Source organism: Musca domestica, unplaced genomic scaffold (assembly GCF_030504385.1).
Source record: "Musca domestica strain aabys unplaced genomic scaffold, Musca_domestica.polishedcontigs.V.1.1 10, whole genome shotgun sequence".
In the NCBI taxonomy this organism is placed as follows: Eukaryota; Metazoa; Arthropoda; class Insecta; order Diptera; family Muscidae; genus Musca; species Musca domestica.
The window spans coordinates 12659869-12681790 of NW_026712115.1; the positions used below are offsets into that span (position 1 = coordinate 12659869).

General features: G+C 33.7%; 1 protein-coding gene across 1 annotated transcript in view; it reads left to right on the forward strand.

The window, feature by feature from the left end:
• Positions 1–21922, forward strand: part of LOC101891156 (mucin-2) — a 133972-nt gene that overhangs the window by 24345 nt on the left and 87705 nt on the right. The window contains exon 2 of the mRNA XM_011298210.3: positions 10895–10931. The gene's annotated coding sequence lies outside the window, so the exon portion shown is untranslated. The remainder of the gene's footprint in view (positions 1–10894; positions 10932–21922) is intronic.

The window sequence follows — 21922 nt, forward strand, 5'->3', positions numbered from 1 at the left end:
TTTTAATTAATTATCGAGTTAAGACAAAAACTATAACAACAGCAATAATGAAAACAAAAGAATGCAATGTGTAATGGCAACAACAGCAGCAGTAGCAGCAATAGCAACAACAAGCACCGACAAACTACAATAAAAGTTAATAGAAACGGTGGCAAAAGAAATAAATAAATATACTACGAACCAAGGCAGCAACAAGATAAACAAATAAGTAAAACAATAATGAAGATCCGCATAATCTTAAACAGATTTTTAATTAGCGATTGCATTAAAATGTAGTGCAAACTTAAAACAGGGGGAAAACAATGAACTGGAGTAGTTTGCGTTGCTACCAGTTCATTTCTGACCGTGCTCAGGATTATTTCGAAATTCATATGAAACGAATCGTACCACCATTCGCCTTAAAATTCACGAAAATTTTAAGTATACATGCATTTACATTTGCAGGTAAATACATTTTTCACCTCCTTTTGAAACCTCTATGGGATAAAAATGAAAAATTTTGCGACAAATATTAGAAAATTATCGGATGCGAATTCCTTTATATTAATATATCATTTAATTTTTAGTTGATCTTTTTTATGATTTAAATAAATAAATACTTTTTACGCCAATGGAATATAATTGTTTGACTCCTTCAATTAATTCTCAATTAAAAACATCTAAACACATTACTCAATATTTATTTAAACATTTAATCTAATCTATAAAAGAAATATTTTTATTTGGTGTGTTGCATTGATGGACAAAAAAGTTCTTTTTTAGGATCAATTTACTTTTTGGTTAATAATATATTTATTTACAGGTGTAGGAGTATGTGACAATATCTGTCCAAATGAAATATCTTTGTTTCCATTTAGATTCTGAGCCATTATATTTGTGTCGGTACGACGACGTGGACCTGCATAGTCAACTTTCGTCATAAGCCATTACAATGTTCAAATTCGAAATTTGAAAAAGAAAAATCTGTGAATAATGATGTATTATTATATGGGGGCTATACGAAGACGTGGCCCTGCACAGACTATTTTCTGTCATAGGCTGTACTATCCATTACGAACTTCAAATACCAGATTTGAAACATTTCCGGTGAATATTGTCGCTTAAATCACCAAAATACCAAAAGTCCGGCAGACATAACATACATATGAGTAAAATTTTATCAACCTACTTAATTTCGTTTGGAGGCTAGAGTGATTTCCACAGACGGACTGACATCGCTAAGTCGACATATAATTTTATGCTGATCAAGAATATATATACTTTGTGGGGTCTAAAATGTATATTTCGAGGTTTTACAAACGGAATGACAAACTTAATATACCCTCCATACTATGGTGGAGGGTATAAAAGGAAGATAAGTAATTGCAATTCGCCCAGCTATATGGTATTTGCCGTCATAAATTCATGATATGTGGCTGTTTTCATGATCGTTTACTGTATTAACAAATTTTGAAATGAAGTCGCAAACGTATGAACCAACAGGAGTAATTTTGGATTCGGCATATATTACTCTGTTACCGTGACGTTATATTTTAATTCGTAGTATTTACCAATACAATGTACTAAAACTTTTCTTTCTTAAAATTCCATTTCGTTTGTAATTACAGGGAATATGCTTAACCATATTGGAAAAGCATGCAATAATACTGGATGAATACTTGTTTTATATAAAAGTAGTTTAGTTCTAGATGGGAGATCTTAATTTCCAAGACTTCTTGAAAAGAGTATGCCTTTGCCATAACCTCTCTTGCATGTTAATTAAATTTCCATAGATTATTGAATGTAACTTCTAAGTATTTCATAGAATTTTCAAAAGCCTTTCACCTTTTACAATGGAATTTTAACTATAACCTCCTATTTGTATACCCTTCATCATACAATGTTGGAGATAATAAGATATTAAGTTTGATATACGATATTAGGATATTAAGTTTTTAATTCCGTTTGTAACTCCTCGAAAAAAACAACATTTTAGAATTTCTGGTATTGAAAATGGACATATAAGTCCACGATTTGTTATCACGCCCACTCTCCACTATTTTTTTTTTTTTTTTTTTTGTAATTTGGTATCGCAGGCTCCTGATAACGAGTGTAACATATACCGTTCTGATACTGGACTCTGGCACTATATTTTAAAAGTATATCTATCCAAATGGTGGAGAGTATTAAAAGTTCAACCGGCTGAACTCAATAATAACTTAATAATACACAATTTGTCGTTAAAACGAATTCTCAACTTTTATTAACTAATTCTTTCTTTTTATACCCTCCACTATACTATGGAGGGTATATTAACTTTGTCATTCCGTTTGTAACTCCTCGAAATACTCATATCAGACCCAACAAAGTATATATATTCTTGATCAGCGTAAAATTCTAAGTCGATTTAGCGATGTCCGTCTGTCTGTCTGTCTGTCTGTCTGTCTGTCCGTCTGTCTGTCTGTATGTCCGTCTGTCTGTCTGTTGTAATCACGCTATCTTTCGAATGAATTGAGATAGATGGCTAAAGTATTGCACACATGTTTATTTTTCCAGTAGGCAGGTTAAGTTCGTAAATGGGCCATGTAGGTCCACGTTTTCATATAGCCCCCATATAACGGTACCTCCCTATATTCGATATTTTTATGATTTTAGCGACATTATTCACGGGAATTGTTTCAAATTTGGTATTTGAAGTTCAAAATGGATACTACACCCTAAGACAGAAAATTGTCTGTGCAGGTCCACGTCTTCGTATAGCCCCCATATAACGGTACCTCCCTATATTCGGTATTTTGATGATTTTAGCGACATTATTCACCGGAATTGTTTCAAAATTGGTATTTGAAGTTCGTTATGGGAACTACAGTCTGTGACAGAAAATTGTCTGTGCGGGTCCAGGTCTTCGTATAGGCCCCATATATCAGTACCTCCCTATAATCGGTATTTTGACGATTTTAGGTACAATACCCACCGAAGTTGTTTGAGATGTGGTATTTGAAGTTCGTAATAGATGCTACAGCCTGTGACAGAAAATTGTCTATGCTGGTCAAGGTCTTCGCACAGCTCCAATTTAACGGCACCTCCTTATATACGATATTTTGATGATTTGAGCTACATTATTAACCGTTTATTTCAAGTTTCGAATTTGGATATGGTAATGGCTTATGACAAACAATGCCTATGTATGTCCACGTCATATAGACCCCAATATAAAGGCTATATTCGGTATTTTTAAAATTTTAACAGAATTTTTTAAGGATTTTATTTCTTAAAAATTTCCAAATTCGTTGCAAATGGTGGAGGGTATTAAAAGTTCGGCCGGTCGAACTTACTGTTTTTTAACTTGTTGTTTACTGTTTTTTTTATGTTAGAAACACACACATGTAAAATGTGAAATGAAATATTAATTTGCCTTTTTTTAATTTTTAATTTAATGAAAGTGTGGACAATGCCCATTTGCTATATTTTTCCATTTTCAAAAGCTACAATAAAGAGATTTATGAGAGATAAAACAAAACTGTCTTCCGTTTGAATTGAATAGAATTAAAATTTATAATTTTCATTCTATGGAATTTTTTTACAAAGCCTTCTTACCTATGACAAGAACGCTCTACGAAGTAATAACAATCTAAGTCATCTGGTTAATAAACCAATGAGGCTGACTTTTAAAGAAGAAAATTCCCTTGCGGAAAAAGATGTTAATGTAAGAATTTAATAACAATTTTAAACATAACTGACTAAAGCATAGATGTACATGTAAAATGGTATATACATTAAAATGTCTGTCGATATTATTTTACAGTGAGATGTTGACAAAGACATGATATTGAAGATTTTGTATATGTGTCAATAAAACCAAAGAATCTGCAAGGAACTGTGGGCTCTCTAGAATAGCAATGGACTAAACTTAACGACAATCAATCTCATAACTGCTGATATAAGAATGGTGTTTAGTCGATTTATACAAACGGAAGGGGGATATCTTTATCTTTATTTAGGTTTTTTGCACCTTTTAAACGTAATAAGAAATTGAGGAACCCATGTATCGAAATATTTTAATATTAAGTGCATCAGCACTGAAATCTTTGGCTTTGAAAAATCATAAGAAAGAGGTTAAACGAGTTGTACTTTTTTAGAAATAAATGAGGAAAGTGATTCACATCTTATTTCTCATTATTGCCAAAGTCCATATTTGAACAAAAAATTAAAAATTGTTTCTTGGCTGGAAATCTCACAGTAAAAGTTCTCTTACCAACAGGTCATTGGCATATTTTTGTTTTGTTTTCTTTTTTTTTTTAATTTAACTACTCGCTCTTGTCGAAATGGAGAAAAACGAAAATAAACAATTTGTAGTAATCATAAAAACGAAATAAAAAAACACAGACAGAGACAACGAAAGATACATTCTGTAGCTAAATTCATAACTTCCTATGCGATGACGTGAAATACCGAAAATGAAAACATTTCTTGCCGACAAATATGAAACGGAATCGAGAAGAGACCAAACCAAGTTGCTGCCAAACGTGTTTCTTAACGGTTTACTAAACGATGGGACTTCTTTAAATTACAAAACACAGCGAGTAGCCCCCTCCACCCCTGAAGTGAGGTTAAAATTAAGAATCAACAGCCGGAGAGAATTCATAACTCTGGTCTTTTTTCTTCTTTATTATTTTTTGTTTCTGTTTTCCACTCAAATACAAGACGTTTTTGGCTGCTAAAATGCAACAATAACAAGAAACATTAAAGGTTTAAGTGAAACACGATTTTATGCAGGGCAGTGTTGCACGCCGATGAAAAGAGAAGACCACTGCAGAATGAAGCCAGTAAAAGCGGTTAAATCAAATTCATCCTATTAGGGGTCGGATGGACGGATGGGTGGATAGAGAGTGCGAGAGTGCTGTCGTTGCTGCTGATGGCCTGGCTGGCGGACCGTTGCAGCAAACATTAAAAATTAAAATGACGGTGATCGCCGCTTCCGTGGCCATTGTCGGCCACATCTTAGCCATAACTAATAAGAAGAGATTATGGCTAGAATTGCACCAAACCGCGGGCACAGATTTTGGAACCGTTTAGTGTGCGTTCATTGCAAATCTTCATGGTTTGCATAGTGGATGCAACGGCCAAATCTGTGTAGAAACATGACATTTTGGCATCAACGAAGATATTTTTAAATATTTGAAAAACCTTTTTGGTTTTATTATTATTTTTATTAAACTTTGTTACTTGAGAAACAACTCCCGAAATCCAACGGCAATGTAAACCGAAATATCGACGGCATATCAATGGTAGATCTGCTGCTGGTGGTCACGATGATTTCGTTTCCAATATCGCTGTCCAACTATTGTGATAGAATGTCGACAGAGAGGAATACCATGGCGTTTGACTCGAAATAAAATCGAAAGCCCTGACGGCTTGTGGTCACAGTTGGTTAACGGACTAAACGAGCGAGTAACATACAAATTGCAGTTCAACTGACTGGCCGCATGACTGGATGCTTGTCTGATGTTCTCTCCGTGATTATAGTATTTAGGTGACCCACTTAAATACCTCGAAAAACAAAAAAGCACAACAATCCATCCAGTGTGATTGTAGTAGTTGACAAAATACAAATATTGAAAATGTTGAAGATTTATAGGGTATTACTTATGTTTATAAATTAGTACTTCCGACTCGGTGCATTTTAAGAGTTAGGACACATTTTAAGCGAAAACGTCGTCGATCAATTTTTGATTTAGTTTGCTGGAGTACTATAGTTATCATAATAAATCTTAACACACTTCGCAAGTGTTTTCGGCGAATGGAGCGCATGCCACCCGACAAGACGTTCGCAGGTCAAGACAATATAGGTCATATTTATTCCCTGCACCACAAAGTGGTCAACGTTTTATGCCTTTGTGAATTTGTTTTTGATGCTCTGCATATAATCACATACTGAGTCTATTTATGCATGTCCGTCCGACGGTCTGCCCATTTATTTTTGTAAACAAAGTACAGATCGCACCTGTTGTCCGAACGAAATGAAATTTTGCAAAAATTTGGCCCAAGGACGATCCCTATTGAAATTGGAAATAATCGGTCAAAATGTAGATATAGATCCCATATATATATTCGGCCGATTTGCACCAAATATGTAATATTGGTCTAAAAAGCATGGAATTTAGAACATACGACCAAATTGATCGTAGAAATAATGGTGTCAAATTAGGTGGAAATCGGTTCAGATATATCTATAACTCCCATAAATATGTTTAATCTAATTTGTTATTTTTGTTCTCCACAGCCGTAATATGCATTCTGTAACGGCGAAATATATCAAATATAGCTCAAAAATACCTTTGCCAAATATTTTCGAGATCGGATCAGATTTGGACATAGCTACCATATATATATTTATTCGATTACAAGTTTATTGTGCACAAAATGGTTAAAAAAGCCCAAAATTTGGTGAAAATCGGTTAAAATATAGCTATATGTTCCACATATATATGTTTCATCCGTTTTTTGCATTTATGTCCCTCACATCCGTAAAATACTTACCACATCAACGGTACAACTATCAGATTCAGTATAGAAATACATCTGTTTAATTTTATAGAGATCGGTACAAATTTGGAAATTGGTCCCATCACACTTACTGTTCCTAAAAAATGTAATAAAAACTCAAATGGGATGGATTTGGATTATTATTGATTTAGACACAAATGACTCTGTCAAATTTAATCGAAATTGATTCAGAGGAGGATATATCCACCATTTATTAGTTTCATTCGGCATAAAATTATAATTTTTGAATGTGTATTATGATTTTAGATATAATAGTTTAAATCGTCAAAATACTCCCAGATGGATCTATTAAGAACTTACCCTGCCTTGTAACACAAACACATACGTGCAAAACCGACTTAGAATATTTCGCTGATCTAGTGTATGTATTCACTTTGCAGGATATAAAGTGATTATTTCAAACAGTTACTAATTGAATGAAAAAATCAATGAACCCTGCATAGTATTGGTAATCAAGTAAAAACACATTAAGTTTGGCCCGGCCGAACTTTTAATACACTCCATCTTAGGGTAAAGGAAACATTAGAACCCATTGTGACTCACAAATACCAATTTTTAGAAAAGTCAGCGAAGAAATGTGTCAAAAATTATCAAAATACCTAATATCTGGAGGTACCGTTATATGGGAGCTATACCAAAACGTGGTCCTATACATACAATGTTTCGCCACCGCAGCCAAAATCCATTATGACCAACAAATACCAAATTTTAGACAAATCCGTGAAGAAGTGTGACTAAAACCATCAAAATACCGAATTTTGGGAGGTACCGGCCCGGCCGAACTTTTAATACACTCCATCTTAGGGTAAAGGAAACATTAGAACCCATTGTGACCCACAAATACCAATTTTTAGAAAAATCCGTAAAGAAATGTGTCAAAAATTATCAAAATACCGAATATTTGGAGGTACCGTTATATGGGAGCTATACCAAATCGTGGACCTCTACAGACAGGCGGACATCGTTAAATCGACTTAGAATTTTATATTGATTATGAATATATATATATAACCCCATAAAGGTCTACTACGAATATTTGGGGATGTTGCGAACGGAATGACAAAGTTAATATACCCAATATACAAAGTGAACCCCTAATTTGAACTCCTCCTCCACTGGACCGATTTGTGCGCGACAAAAGATAGCTCATGTTATGTGGATGATTCTATCGATGTGTTGTAGAACACCCCATCTAGTCGAGAAGTTGTTTTAGATAAGAACAAGTAATAAATCTGTATGTTCGGCCGAGCCGAACTTTGAATACTAATGTCGCAAAAACATAAGGTAACGAATACAGAGAGGTATATGGGGCTATATACGCAGACCTGGACCTGCATAGGCAATTTTCTGTCAAAGGTTGTAGAACCCATTACGAAGTGTAAATACGAAATAATGCCGCTGAAATTAAATAAATACCGAATTCAGTGGGGTACCGATATAGGCGGCCTATACGAAGACGTGAACCTGCTAGACAATTTTATGTCACAGGCTGGAGTACCTATTAGGAACTTCAAATACGAAATTTGAAACAACTCCGGTGAATAATGTCGCTAAAATCATCAACATACCGAATATAGGGAGGTACAGTATATAGGGCTATACCTAAACTCAGACCAATGAGCCCATTTTTAATAGCAAAAGTCCAACAGACAAACAGACATTAAGTTAAATCTTATCAACCTCCTTAAATTCGTTCCGAAGCTATAGTGATTTCCACAGACGGATCTTTCGAGGTGTTACAAACGGAATAATGTCGAGATTTGATATGCAAATTTGGTTTCCCACTGGCAAAACACACAAGTGTGCAAAATCTTAGCCTTCTATCTCAATTCTTTCCAAAGATAGGGTGGTACACAAAAGACATACGAATCGACTTAGAATTTTAAGTTGATGAAGAATATATATGCATTTTAGGGTCTGGCATAACTATTTCGAGGAGTTACAAACGGAATGACAAGTTAATATACCCTCCATTGTATTACTATACCATTCATTTGTATTAGAAAGCTTTTCATTTCATATCTTTAAAAAAAATAATAATAATAATAAAGAACTAAGCTATACAACATAGAATGACTATAAAACAAATAACCGAACTAAGCGTTGCCAAAATTACTCCATATATAAAGCAGTTTCAATTTTCTGAGCCGCACATTTGCATTTCTATATATAGCTTATCCATAGATAATTATAATCTGAATGAAATGTTTCTACGATGGTTTTGCTTTCATTTCAATTTCATTTTTCTCCACAATTCATTGCCTTATGGGAGGAGACAGGGTGGGCGATAAAATTTTCGATTTTAGTAAAGTGCCAAAAGCGTTTTGTGTTTTTCATTTGTGATTATCACTGAGTTTCTGAACACTGGTGTGTCCATATCTACGACCAACAGCTTTGGCTACCTTTGTGGCATTAGTAGCGTGATTAGTCGTCCAACAAAGACTAATAAACGAACCACCGGCAAAGCAGCCAGCCAGCCAACAGCCAAACAAGCATAATGACAATCAAATTTCACTCCGGGCACAAATTGTTGACTTTTGTAAAAGCCAAAAAACAAACAAATACACACACACACACACGAACGCCCGTCACACACAACCATGGTCGTGGCTTAGTAGATGGCCAACAGTTTGGTGGAAAAATTAAAAATTTAAATTAAATTTAATTGACGTATCACATAACGCTGAGTGTGGAGAGCAGCCCCACATTTAGTGTCATTTACGTGAACGATATTCATCAGAACACCGTCCGCCGCACACCCCCTTACGAACACACACACACTCACGCCAGAAACAAATGTTAACTGATGTGCGATATTTAGAGCTGAGCGGTGGATTTCTTTGAATGTATTCGCTTTTAAGATGTTCTACTTTCCATTTAGCATAATGTTAATGACTGGTATTCTGCCCTGACCGACCTTTCTTTTCACCATCACTGACACTTTTAGGTAGATCGTTGCTGAAGAGTCTTGGCATGCCTCTGAAGTGTGCATATGTGTGTATGTGTGTTATTTTAATAATTTGCATTAGCACTTTCAGATGTTGACGCCCTTTTGAAAAAGCTTAGAAGAATTTCCAAATACACTCAGACAAATCATAAAATCCAATTAAAGGAACAAAGTTTTAAGAGCAATAACAAATATCAAGTCATACAATCATAACTTGCCGTCTTTACTGACCGTCTTTAAAACAACGTTAACCCCATTCGGCAATGGAGTAAATCCATACCTACGTTTAAAAAAAATGATAAAAAAAATATTGTAAAGTTATTACAATTTTGGAAATAAAAAATTATTTGAAGATTGGCTGATAGTAGGGGTGGTTTTAATTTCGAAAATGTGAAATACTGATCAATTTGAGTAGATACTCGGATAGGGAACATTGGCCAATGGGCAGAATTCACAGCAACTACGCCCAGCTACACATTCTCAGTGTACCTGTTATTTTCGTATGTTAATGTATGCGTCTCACAACACTCACACACTCGCAAACAATCGTCACATATAAATTTTAATGGGATTGTAGCACGTTAAGCATTAGTCACCTGCTCTTCTTGGTTCTTTTGAATTTCATTAACGTTTTCCTCGTTGTCTTTTCGATTTTAATGGGACACATAAAAAGTTTCGTTTTCGTTTCATGGCATCAGCAGCAACAACAACGACAACAACAACTCCAACCGCACGATATTTGGGTCAGTATAATGACAGACGATGGACGACAACGCCAGCAATAAGAGCGGCAAACACTGAAACCGAACATTTATGGAATTTTCGAAAACTTTTGGACGGATTTTCGCTTTCATTTCGTTCTTGTGACGTGTGCTGGTACGTTTTGGCTTTGCTCTTTGCGTTGGCTTCTTCTTGGATGCGTGAGTCGTGTCATAAAAACGAAACGATTGTGAAATCTGTCTGTGCTCTTAACCAAATTGTGCCAATTAAGTGGTGTCGAAGAGTTACACACATTTTAATTGTGGCGGTGGCTTTTGAAAAAACAAAGAAGAACGGCTTAAGAAACAAAGCAAAGTCATACCTTCTCACGTACTAACCGTTTGAGAGTTTGTCTTCTTTATGTACTAAACAAAAGCGACAATGCATGCGTATGTTCGTATGTATGTCCTATGCTTATGCATACCAACATGATGGATGATACCAACAAATTTAATGGTAGCTTTCTTCCAACAAAAAAATGTAGAAATAAATTTATTCATAGATACTATCTAATTGAAATCGAAATTAGCACTTCTCATTGAGATCGCATTCGTTAATCTATTAAAGGTCAAAGAACCTTCTTAAAAATATTCCACCTAGAAATCTCCCTCCAATTATAATTTCTTCTTTATTTAATTTCAGATTCTGCGTTGATTTCATATAACTACATAACAATGAGGTAAGGAAAACTACGCATATAATCATTTTAGTTCTCACAAAATTCATTGATTTCGTTATGCCCTACATTTGCAAAGGCATTAGTAAAATAATGGATAAATGGAAACTTTCTATAAAAAAATTGAAAAGTTTTTAAGTTTAGGAAAAGTGAATATTTTATTAATTTGTTTCTCTAAGGCTTTGTTCGATTCCAAATCGAAAGAAATGCAGTTAAGGGCTTTCTAATTGTCTTCTGGTCGGATAGCGACTAGAGCCTACAGCTAAATAATGTATACGAATCTTTAATGCAATTTTTTTCTAAAAAAAAATACTGTAATTCGGATGCTTAATCCAGGCACAACATGAAAAAATTTTTTTACGCATTTTTATATCCTACACGCAATGGATACTATACCCTTTGACATAAAATTGTATATGGAGGTTCATATCTTCGTATACCTCACATAACGGTACCACCATTTTTCGGCATTTTGATGACATTTCCAACATTATTCAGCGGAGTTATTTTAAATTTCGCATTTAAAGGTACTACGTCTATTACAAAAAATTACCCATGCAGGCCTTTGTCTTCGTATAGCCGATTTTCATTTGAAGGCATTTTTCGACGAAATTTTCTTAACATTTTGCAAGTTCTTTCCAAATGGGGGTGGGTATTAAAAGATCGGTCCGGCCGCACTTTACTGCTTTTTATTTGTTTATACTTTTTTATTTAAGTTACATTACAAAATGACCCACAATTCTTACTGATATACTTCGACAATATCTTCTTCTATATTTATAAAAGAGGAAAATGTTTGTATGTTTGTTTGTAATTTATGGACTCGAAAACCGCTGAACAGTTTTTCCTGAAAATTTCCAAGTATACTAGAAAACCGCCTGAAAGTAACATAGGCTATATAAATTTTTGAAATTCCACTTGGAACTGGAGATATAGCACCAGAATCGGAGGTACCTCCCAAAATTTTAGATTTTAAATGCACATATATATTGACCGATTATAGATACAGTGTCCACATTTGGGATACGTAACGGAATTTGAAACAAATATAAATTTGGCAAATTATATTGAAATCGGTTCCGATTTAGATAAAGCTCCCATATGTATTTTCGGCCGATTTCGTTTATTTGATGCACAGACACGATATATACGTTATACTTTAACAAAACTTGGAATGAGCGACGGGATTTAAAAAAAATAAAAAAAATAAATTTGCCAAATTATATTGATATCGGGTCAGATTTGGATATAGCTCCCTTATACATTTTCGACCGATTTCGTTTATTTGATGTAAAAGTTAATTAATTAATTTATTTTCTGATCAAAATCCCGCCACACATTCCAAATTTAATTGGAATCGAACATAAATATCGTATTTATTTATGTTCGATTCCAATTAAATTTGGAATGTGTGGCGGGATTTTGATCAGAAAATAAATTAATTAATTAACTTTTTTTTTTTTTTTGAAATCGTTTCGGATTTGGATATAGCTCCCATATATATTTTCGGCCGATTTAACATACTTGATGCACCTAACGAGATATGTATGTCCGATTCCAATGAAATTGAAAATGTGTGGCGGAATTTGGTAAAGAAATAAATGTTGCAAATTATATTGAAATCGGTTAAGATTTAAATGTTGCTCTCAAATATATTTTCGGTAGATTTCACATATTTGATGCTCCAAACACGATATGTTTGTCTAATTGCAATGAAATTTAGAATAAAGGACGGAATTGAGTACATAAAATTGTCGAATTATATTGAAAGCGGTTAAGATTTGAATATAGGTTCCACATATATATATTTCGGCCGATTTCATGTATTTTATGCACCAAACAAGATATGTATGTCCGATTAAAAGAAATTTAGAATGTGTGGCAGAAGTGACGTAATTTAGTACAAAGAAAAAAATCCAAATTATGTTGAAATCGGTTGTGATTTGGATATAGCTCCTATATATATTTTCGGCCGATTTCACATATTTGATGCAGCAAACTCGATTCCAATGAAATTCAGAATAAGTGAATATCAGACTGTGTTGTGGGATAAAAATAAATTTTCCAAATTATATTGAAATTGTTTGAGGTTTGGATATGCCTCCCATATATATTTTCGGCCGATTTCGTATATTTAATCAAAAAAAAAAAAAAAAAATCCACCAATTTCAATGATATATGGCAGGTGTGACGTTCTTTGGTCCAAAAATAAATTTTGTCAAATTATATTGAAATCGGTTTAGTTTGGTATATGATTTTGTCCCACAACGTAAAAAAAACTACACACCAATTTAATTGAGTATATGATTATTACGGGGAAGTATGTTTCTACCTCGAATTCTCTAATTGCAACAGAAATGCCACTCAACTTCTAAAGATTGCAGTTTCCTGCAGCTTGGGATTTGCTATGAAATTAATAAATCCGAAGGACAAGCCCTTCGTATATGCGGACAAAATTTGGCATGTTCCTGCTTTTCTTATGGTTCCTGTCATGTTCACGCGTTGGTAGACCGAGCTATTTGTTTATTTACACATTAAACCATTACAACAATTTTTTTTAATTTTTGAACATATTTGACAATATGCTATTTAGGCTTACTTAAAATATTTTTCAATGTCTTTTAGAAAACTAAGAATATATATTTATATGGCTGTAAATTTGATTCCTTACAATAATATAATATATTGGAAAACCCTCGTAGGTCCATTCCGATGTAAGTTGATTTACTGAAATAATACAGTCCTGCAAAAATGTTACCTTTGGTTTTTGGTCGGTGGCATTTGCTCTATATTTACGCCGTTTATCGTACTGATACCTATTCAAAAAAATTCACAAAAATGTTGTGGTGCATTTAATCTGCTATATATTATCCAAAATTTTAAGCTTTTGCCCTGTCTTAAATTCATGCGAAATTCCGTGTCGGTTGGTCGTTGATTGAGGTCTGTGCAGTGACTTCAATATCATGACAATTTTCAGATTATAGTCAATTTCAACTCCTAAATATTTTGTGAACATCTTCAAAACCAATAGGCTAATATTCTGACCCTAACCCAACCCTCTTGGGGAATTTTCTGAGGATCAAACGATAATTGCGACACGTATATAATACTTCCAGCACATATTGTTGTAGGGTATAAACAAATATTACAAAATATACCATTCAATATTGTAAGACAAATTGAAAAAATCTCAAGGGATAGAAAATATGACAAAAATATCATAAAATATTACCAAAAAAATAATAACAATTCGCAAAAATTATTGGCATCTTTTTACGCGAGTTTTCCGCCGTGAGGCCATTCTGAATTGGTGTTACTTGTCGAAATTAGTTCAGATGTTCTCGAGTTATAAGCGGTCTTATTAACATTCACTTCTTAGACATATAAATGTTGTATATATGTTGCTATATATATTAATGTTACGGACCTTTTTGTGTATTTGTAATTTCGCTTTGTGATTTCCACATTTTTATGTAAAAGTTATAGTTTATTTCCACCGCTAATTATTATTCAATATGTGCGTGCGCTTCTCCTCTTCCAAAATCCATACGCAATTTTCTCCAACATTCTGCACATTACCATGATCTACAAAAAAGTATCAGTTTTTTAAAACAAATTATATCATTTCATTGCTATTATAAACTAAAATTTTTGCTTATTAGTGTGGTTTATGGTGTGATCAATAAGCCCCGTTACTTTTTTTTTTGCATTCTATCGCTATTCTCTTTGAAATTTGCATTTGAGTGTAGTAATGTGTAAAATAAACTGGACACAAATTTAGCACATATAAGTATAATTAAATTTTTTTGAGGTATTATTTAATCAAAGGAAGACAAACTTTCTTAATAAACATTTTTTAGATATGGCTAAAAAAAGTGGTGTGCAGATGAAGAAAGAAAGATTATTCAATGAAAAATTATTCAATGAACTCGAGAGGAACAAGTATAAGTGAGATTGCTAATACATTGAAATGCTCCAGGAAGATGGTTTATAATGCACAGACATATTCAGAAGTATAAAACATTTAAAAATGTTACACAGGCTCCTCGGCCCAGAAAAACTTCACGTAAAGAGGACTCTATAATATGCCGAGCATCATCGAGCTAGATTCAGGAAAATATGGTATCAACGTGTACAGCAGAAAGATAAAAAGAAGACTTAATGAAAAAAAATACGTAGATGCATTTCTCAGCATAAGCCACATGTTTCAAAAAAGAACATACAAGCTCTGTTGTCCTTTGCTCGAGAGCATTTGGAAAAGCTGTTAATTTTTTGGAAAAATGTACTTTAAAGTGATGAATCTAAATTTTGTAAATTCGGATCGGATGGTAAGAGGTATGTATGGCGTCCTCCGAACATGCAACAAAATCCAAAGTACACCAGTAAAAGAATAAAGCACGGTGGGGGTAATATGATGGTGTGGGCAGCATTTTCTGAGTATGGTGTTGATCCTATAAAAAAGATTGATACTCGTATGGATCAGTATGTATACCAGAATATATTTCTAATTACAATGATACCTTATGCAGAGGACAACATGCCACTTAGGTGGATGTCGACGTGTTAAAATGGCCAGCCCAATCTCCGGATCTCAATCCTATAGAGAACCTTTAGAATGATGTGGAGCAGCATGTAGTGAGAGGAAAACCTAAAAACTTGGCCGATTTATGGAAAGAAGTAGAAAAAGCTTGAAATGGTATTTCAGTGGATCACTGTATGGCCCTTGTAGAGAGTATGCCAAGGAGACTAGCAGCTGTGATAAAAAATTAAGGATATCCAACTAAGTAAGCACTTCTAGAGAGTATGCCAAGGAGACTAGCAGCTGTGATCAAAAATTAAGGATATCCAACTAAGTGCAAAGTTTTTAGTGAAATAAGTTTTTTTTTTTTTTTTTTTTGTTTTGTAACTTTTTAATATGAATAAACTTTTTTTGTGCGAAAATACTGTCCAGTGTTTTTTTTTTTTTTGAGGTTATTCTATTCTGGATAGAAAAGCGCAAAATATATATAAAGGAATAATGCTGGACATGATGGGACGTGATCTTAGAAGAACAAGTAACATGCATGCAGAAGATATCATAAAAAAATAAGAAATATAGGAAATATTTGCGTTTAAAAACAACAAGTATCTAGTGTGCTAACCTCATGGCCACCACTGTATATATTGTAGTACCGAATTTTGTAGTGGCGAAACTGAAAAGATGATATCGAAATAATTTAACGCAATCACACCGAAGTCAAAGAATAATTACTATTTTAAAATCGCAAAGAAATAACGAAAAGAGAGGCTATTTCATTGCAAAACATTCTAAAATCTAGGCTATTTTGGGAGTAGAGAACCATCTTACAGAAAATTTTCAACATATGTACATATTTTGGTATAGTCCCCATATAACAATACCTCCCAGGTCCACCGATATTGATGTCTACCGATTAGGGGACAAACGGACATACAAAAACATAGGCGTAATGTGGACTCCAACGCACAATTTAAGGTTTTATGCTAATGTGTGTAAAAGAGTAATTAACTTTTACTATTCTCAAGTCATAATGTCCTTAAGCATGAGGCGGACAAAACTAAATGGCACTAATCAAATCCCACGATTTTCTAAGCAATGCAAATTCCAAATTACAGCTTATTTGAATGGAAAGTATAGGTTTATAACACTCAAACTAAAGCCTATGGCTGACAAAAAAAAGATCGGAGTTTTAAAACACTTCGACCGGTATGTAAACAAGTATGGAAATAGTTGCCATGGGTATTTAGTTCTACTTAGTCATGTCATTATTTATAATAAAAATTACACCACTTATATGAGACAGATTTGTGAATTATTATGTTTAAAACATAAGCATAACAGACCAAAAACCCGGGCCGGCAACGCATTCTGATATAAATATAACAATGGCCAGATTTGAATTATATCGACTACATCCTTCACTTTAAAAAATCCTTCCTTGGATACGAGAAGAAGTTGGCTGATCTTATATTCTCGGATATTTATTAGGATGGATTGGAAGAAAATCGAACACTAATTTCACATTTAAAAAAATTAATTTTTATTCCAATTTTGGCCTTTTAATGGAGAAAATATATGGGTTGATATTGTTAAATTTTCGGCACAAGAATATTTTGCTTAATAGAAATATTTCGAAGTGTTAAGCTTGGATAGTGTAATTTTATGTGTGAAGTTAAAATGTTGTTGATACAACTTAAGAGTTCTTAGTTGAAAACGTACTGGTAGCTGTGCAAAGTCTTTCTTGCCTTCCAAAAAATTATTAAAATAATGATTGTGATTCTCATTTACTTGAAAATGCTTATCGCTTAAAGAGCTTGCTTTCCACTAAAGTCATCATACCAGTTTCATCTTGAAAACATTGCAAAAAATATGGAGTCGAACTTGGAATTTTCAGAATTCTTTCAGACAAATTACAGAAATTGAATTATTAAGGTTTAATTCTCGAAATTTATATAAAAGAATTCAAATTTTCAGAGATAAATATAAAATATATAATTCATAGCTAATTACCCAAACCTCTAAACTATCGGTGGAATCCAGTCGCGAGATTTTCCAATCAATTTTTAAATGATTTTTAAGCGGTCATTTCATTGTCTCTTAAGGTGGAAATATTCAATATATCACAAATTCTGCAATTTGTAAGAAATCTTTATAACTTCAATACATTTCATAGTTGCATAAAAATGCCAAAAAACGCCACATTTGGACACTATAGACTCTGCAACAATGGAGCTTTTATGCGCGCATTCATTATGCGTACAAATATTTGTACTTGGGTACAATTATTTGTTTGCCCATGATATGACAATGACACCAAAGAAACCAATTACTGGCCCAACACTGCCAGAGACGAAATCGCCGCTACCAACTCTGACTAACTGAATAAACTCATTTTAATTGATTTATTTGCTTTTATTAATCAAAGCAATTGAAATACACTGGCACTGGCGAATTTGAAAAGAGAAAAGACTGAATTGAAATTAATTATTTTCATTATTGGCAGCAGCTACCAAACAAAGTGTCGTCTCTGTCAAAAGGCCGGTAAATGGTTGATATTTGTCTTTTATTCCAATGCGATGACAGTTTTCACTACACACGTAAGTACATTCATGATCTTTTTTCGATTTGTTTCTTCTTTTTTTTTTTTTTTGTTTTGCTATTCGTCGTGCTTTTTGTGTGTTGGTCTTTCCCTGAAAATTTCTATAAATTCGTACCATTGAAATTCACTTTCACGTAAAATTTAATAAAAAATTCATAAACCTTCAATTCACATAGAGCTGTTGTAGACGGTGCACGTTATATACATACGAATCAATATCTATGTACAAAGGTATGTGCGGACGTGATGTATTGGTATGTTGGTGTGTGGCTTACGACTTCTGCTGTCACACGTGTGTTATCCATAGGTACGCATGCACGTAGAGTTTGTTCAATTAATTTTAATGGATTCAATTTACAAAGTCCATGTAAAAATGTATGGCGGCATTTTCATTTCCAGGGAAATGCGCAATTATGAAGGGCCTTGAATTTTCGTACTTATGTACATGTATTGTAATTTTTCATATTCGATTAAAAATGCACATTCCCATGATTTATATGGTTATCAGGAAAAAAATGTAATTACCATATGTCGTAAAAGATACACTTAAGAATTCTACAAAAACGAGGAAAATTGGATTCCACCAAACTGCTTCTCTAAATCAAACGAACTTCCATTTCGTTCATGGTCATGAACATCATTTAGCCTGCTTTACGGTTATCAGGATGGTTGGCAATGGACTTTCTCGTCGAGCTCATCGAGTAACTCAACGAAATTTGGATTAAAGTATTGATATGCTTGAAGTTTTTTTTAAATATAATACGCACAGTATGGCTTCGAAGAGATTAAAAATCGAATATTCACGAACTTTAATTCCACATATGATCTTTCGAAAAAAATTAAAATTTTATATATTTAGGTATTGTTCCAGAATAGAATGAGATCCGTCATTTGTGCAAAATCCATTCAGGTTGGGAGGATATTACTCAGTTGGTGCACAATAAACGAGAAATCCGACGAAGATATGGGAGCTATAAACGATTTTAAAGGTGTGCGGAAAAGAAATAAGACTCATTCTAATGTTAGATAAAATATTATTTCACATTTCTTCCAAATGTTGATCCCTTGTGGGGAGGTACTATCATGAAATTGCAATTGAAAATCATGAATTGATGAAAAACTGCGATGTTGAAGTTTGTATCTAATTGGAATGTTCATTCGTGTTCACCAGCCAGACAGACAGATAGATATGGATTGATCGACTGACACGAATTTCGTCCTAACAAATATAGAGTCTTAAACTGACATTACTAACGCTCGCATCAATCGATATTAATATTAAGCTAAAAAGTATCTACCCTGAAAATCTTTGTTTTTCTTGTAATTTGAAAGACTATGTTCCAAGGTGATGACAATCATCCCGTAATAATTGTACCCTCTGTCATGTGATTGCAGAGGGTATATATCATTTAATACGGCCAAAACATGTCTCATCGAAATAATGATGCTAGACCCTAGGTCTCTTTGGATTAAATCCATTTCAGAACATTTAGAGTCTATCTAGAGGTGTCCGACCGTCTGTATGGCTGGTGCGCGATAACTCTCGAAGGGAGCTTCCGATTTGATCAAAACTTGGTACATCGTAATATTATTGTCAAACTTAGATGGGCAATATCGGTCCACTCCTTCTGGTACCTTCCCACAAAAGGACAACATTTTAATAGAAAATATTTTACAGAACAGTGTTGGCTTGTTTGTTCGGGATACCATAGTATTATGTTGTTGCAAAATGGTCAGGCTTAATCCCATTGTTGTTTTTATAAAACAACATTTTTTTATCAGTGGAGAACGAAGGTAATGTTTACCAGGGTGTAGTTTAGTTTCGGAAAAAGCCACCAATCCTCATCAGTTCCCTTGTTTTTTGTCTGGGATATTCTCCCCAGGAGTTATTTTAAAAATAACTCCTATGACAAAAAAACTTTTTTTACACAAGTGACGAGGTCGTAAGCTCAATAGAAGAGCACCAAAGAATAGTATAACTTAAATTCTTTTGGAAAAGCTTCTAAATCTTACAACCGCACTTATAAACATTTTCTATTTTACATCTATTATTTTACCTAAAAGAACAAGAAAAGATCATCCGATTCTGTTTGCAAAGCCTTTTAATTGCATTAGTGCTAGGTCATATTAGAAATATAACATATTCGCCCAATGCATTAATTATATTCAATTTCTTATAAAATTACACACAAGATCTGGTTTGGAGATGGCCAAGTACCTCCCCCACAAAGTGGTCAACTTTTGAATAACCACGAAGCTCATAAAACGTGAAAAGAACATCCGATTATTTTCAAATTGGTCACATCCCAATTTTTTTTATCAATAAATATATGGTGTGAATGTGATATATATCGGACCACTCTTTTGTGGATGGGTCAAAATTTTAAAATACAAAACAAGCATGCATAAAAGCATTTTTTAAATAACTTCTGGGGAGAATATCCCAGGCAAAAAACAAGGGAACTGATGAAGATTGGTGGCTCTTTCCGAAACCTAGATATTCCCTGCCTTACTCCCTGGTAAATATTACCATCGTTCTCCACTAATAAACAAATGTTGTTTTATAAAAACAACAATAATGAGATTAAGCCTGACAATTTTTGCAACAACAACATAAAAGCAATCTCTTTAAATTTAATACATCCCAGTATTTTTACTAACATAATATCTACTCCCAAGATCATATATATCGGCCCACTTCGTCTGGTACCTCCCCACAAAGGGTCAAAAATTTGAATAACCAAAACGCCCACAAATGCGAAATAAGCATCCGATTCTCTCTCTCTATCTCTCTCTCTCTCTCTCTTACTGGATCTTTCCTTCTGGTGCCTCACTCACAAAAGGCTAAAATGTTGATTAGAAATTATTCTCATAAAAATGAAAATAAATGTTTGATTGATAAATTATATCTTACATATATCGACTACTTCCAAATATGGCACATTGTAATATTTATATCCGACTTAGGTCAGATACGAAATGGGCAATATTGGCCCACTCCTTCGGAACGAACATTGGCTAAGACTATAAATATGGCAAATTCGACTGATAATTTTTGCCTTCTTATTAAATAGATTCGATAGTAAGAAGATTTCTGAACAAAAACATATGCTAAGAAGTAAGGAAAGTCTAAAAGTCAGGCGGGCCAACTTTATGATACCCTACACCCCCTTACATATTTAGTTGAGCATCACATAACAAATAAAAGTTTTTATGGAGGAATTTGTGAGAATTTAATCATACCAACTATGATTATAGTTATAATTTAAAGTCCAAAGGAATTAATATGTGGGAGGAATATCCTCCTCTGAATTGAATTTTACTAGATTTGCGAAGGCATTTTTGCCTTTTCAATTCCGGCTTGTAATAACCATTCGGTGCACAATTAACTTGAAATCGGATAAAGATATATCCAAATATGAACCGATTTCGATAAAATTTGGCAAAATATTTCTGAGTTGTATTTGATATACATATTTCCCCGTATATCGTTGTTACAGAGTGCATATTACGGCTGTGGATGAAAAAATAACAAATTGGATGAGAAATATATATGGGAGCTATAGCTATATCTGAACCGATTTCTATCAAGTATGGTATACATATTTTCAGAATCAATTTTATCGTATGTGCATAATTGCATTCTATTTGGGCTAATACTGCACAATAAAAGGCAAAGCGGACGAAGATATATGTGGGAACTATATCTAAATTTTGACCGATTTTCTCCAATTTCATTTCTTTGGTCAAAGGATCGGTACCGCTATATGGGGCTATAGAAAAACGTGAACCTATACATACAATGTTTTGGCAACGGAGCTGGAACCCACTAGGACACACAAATATCAATAGTCCGTGAAAAAATGTGACAAAAAC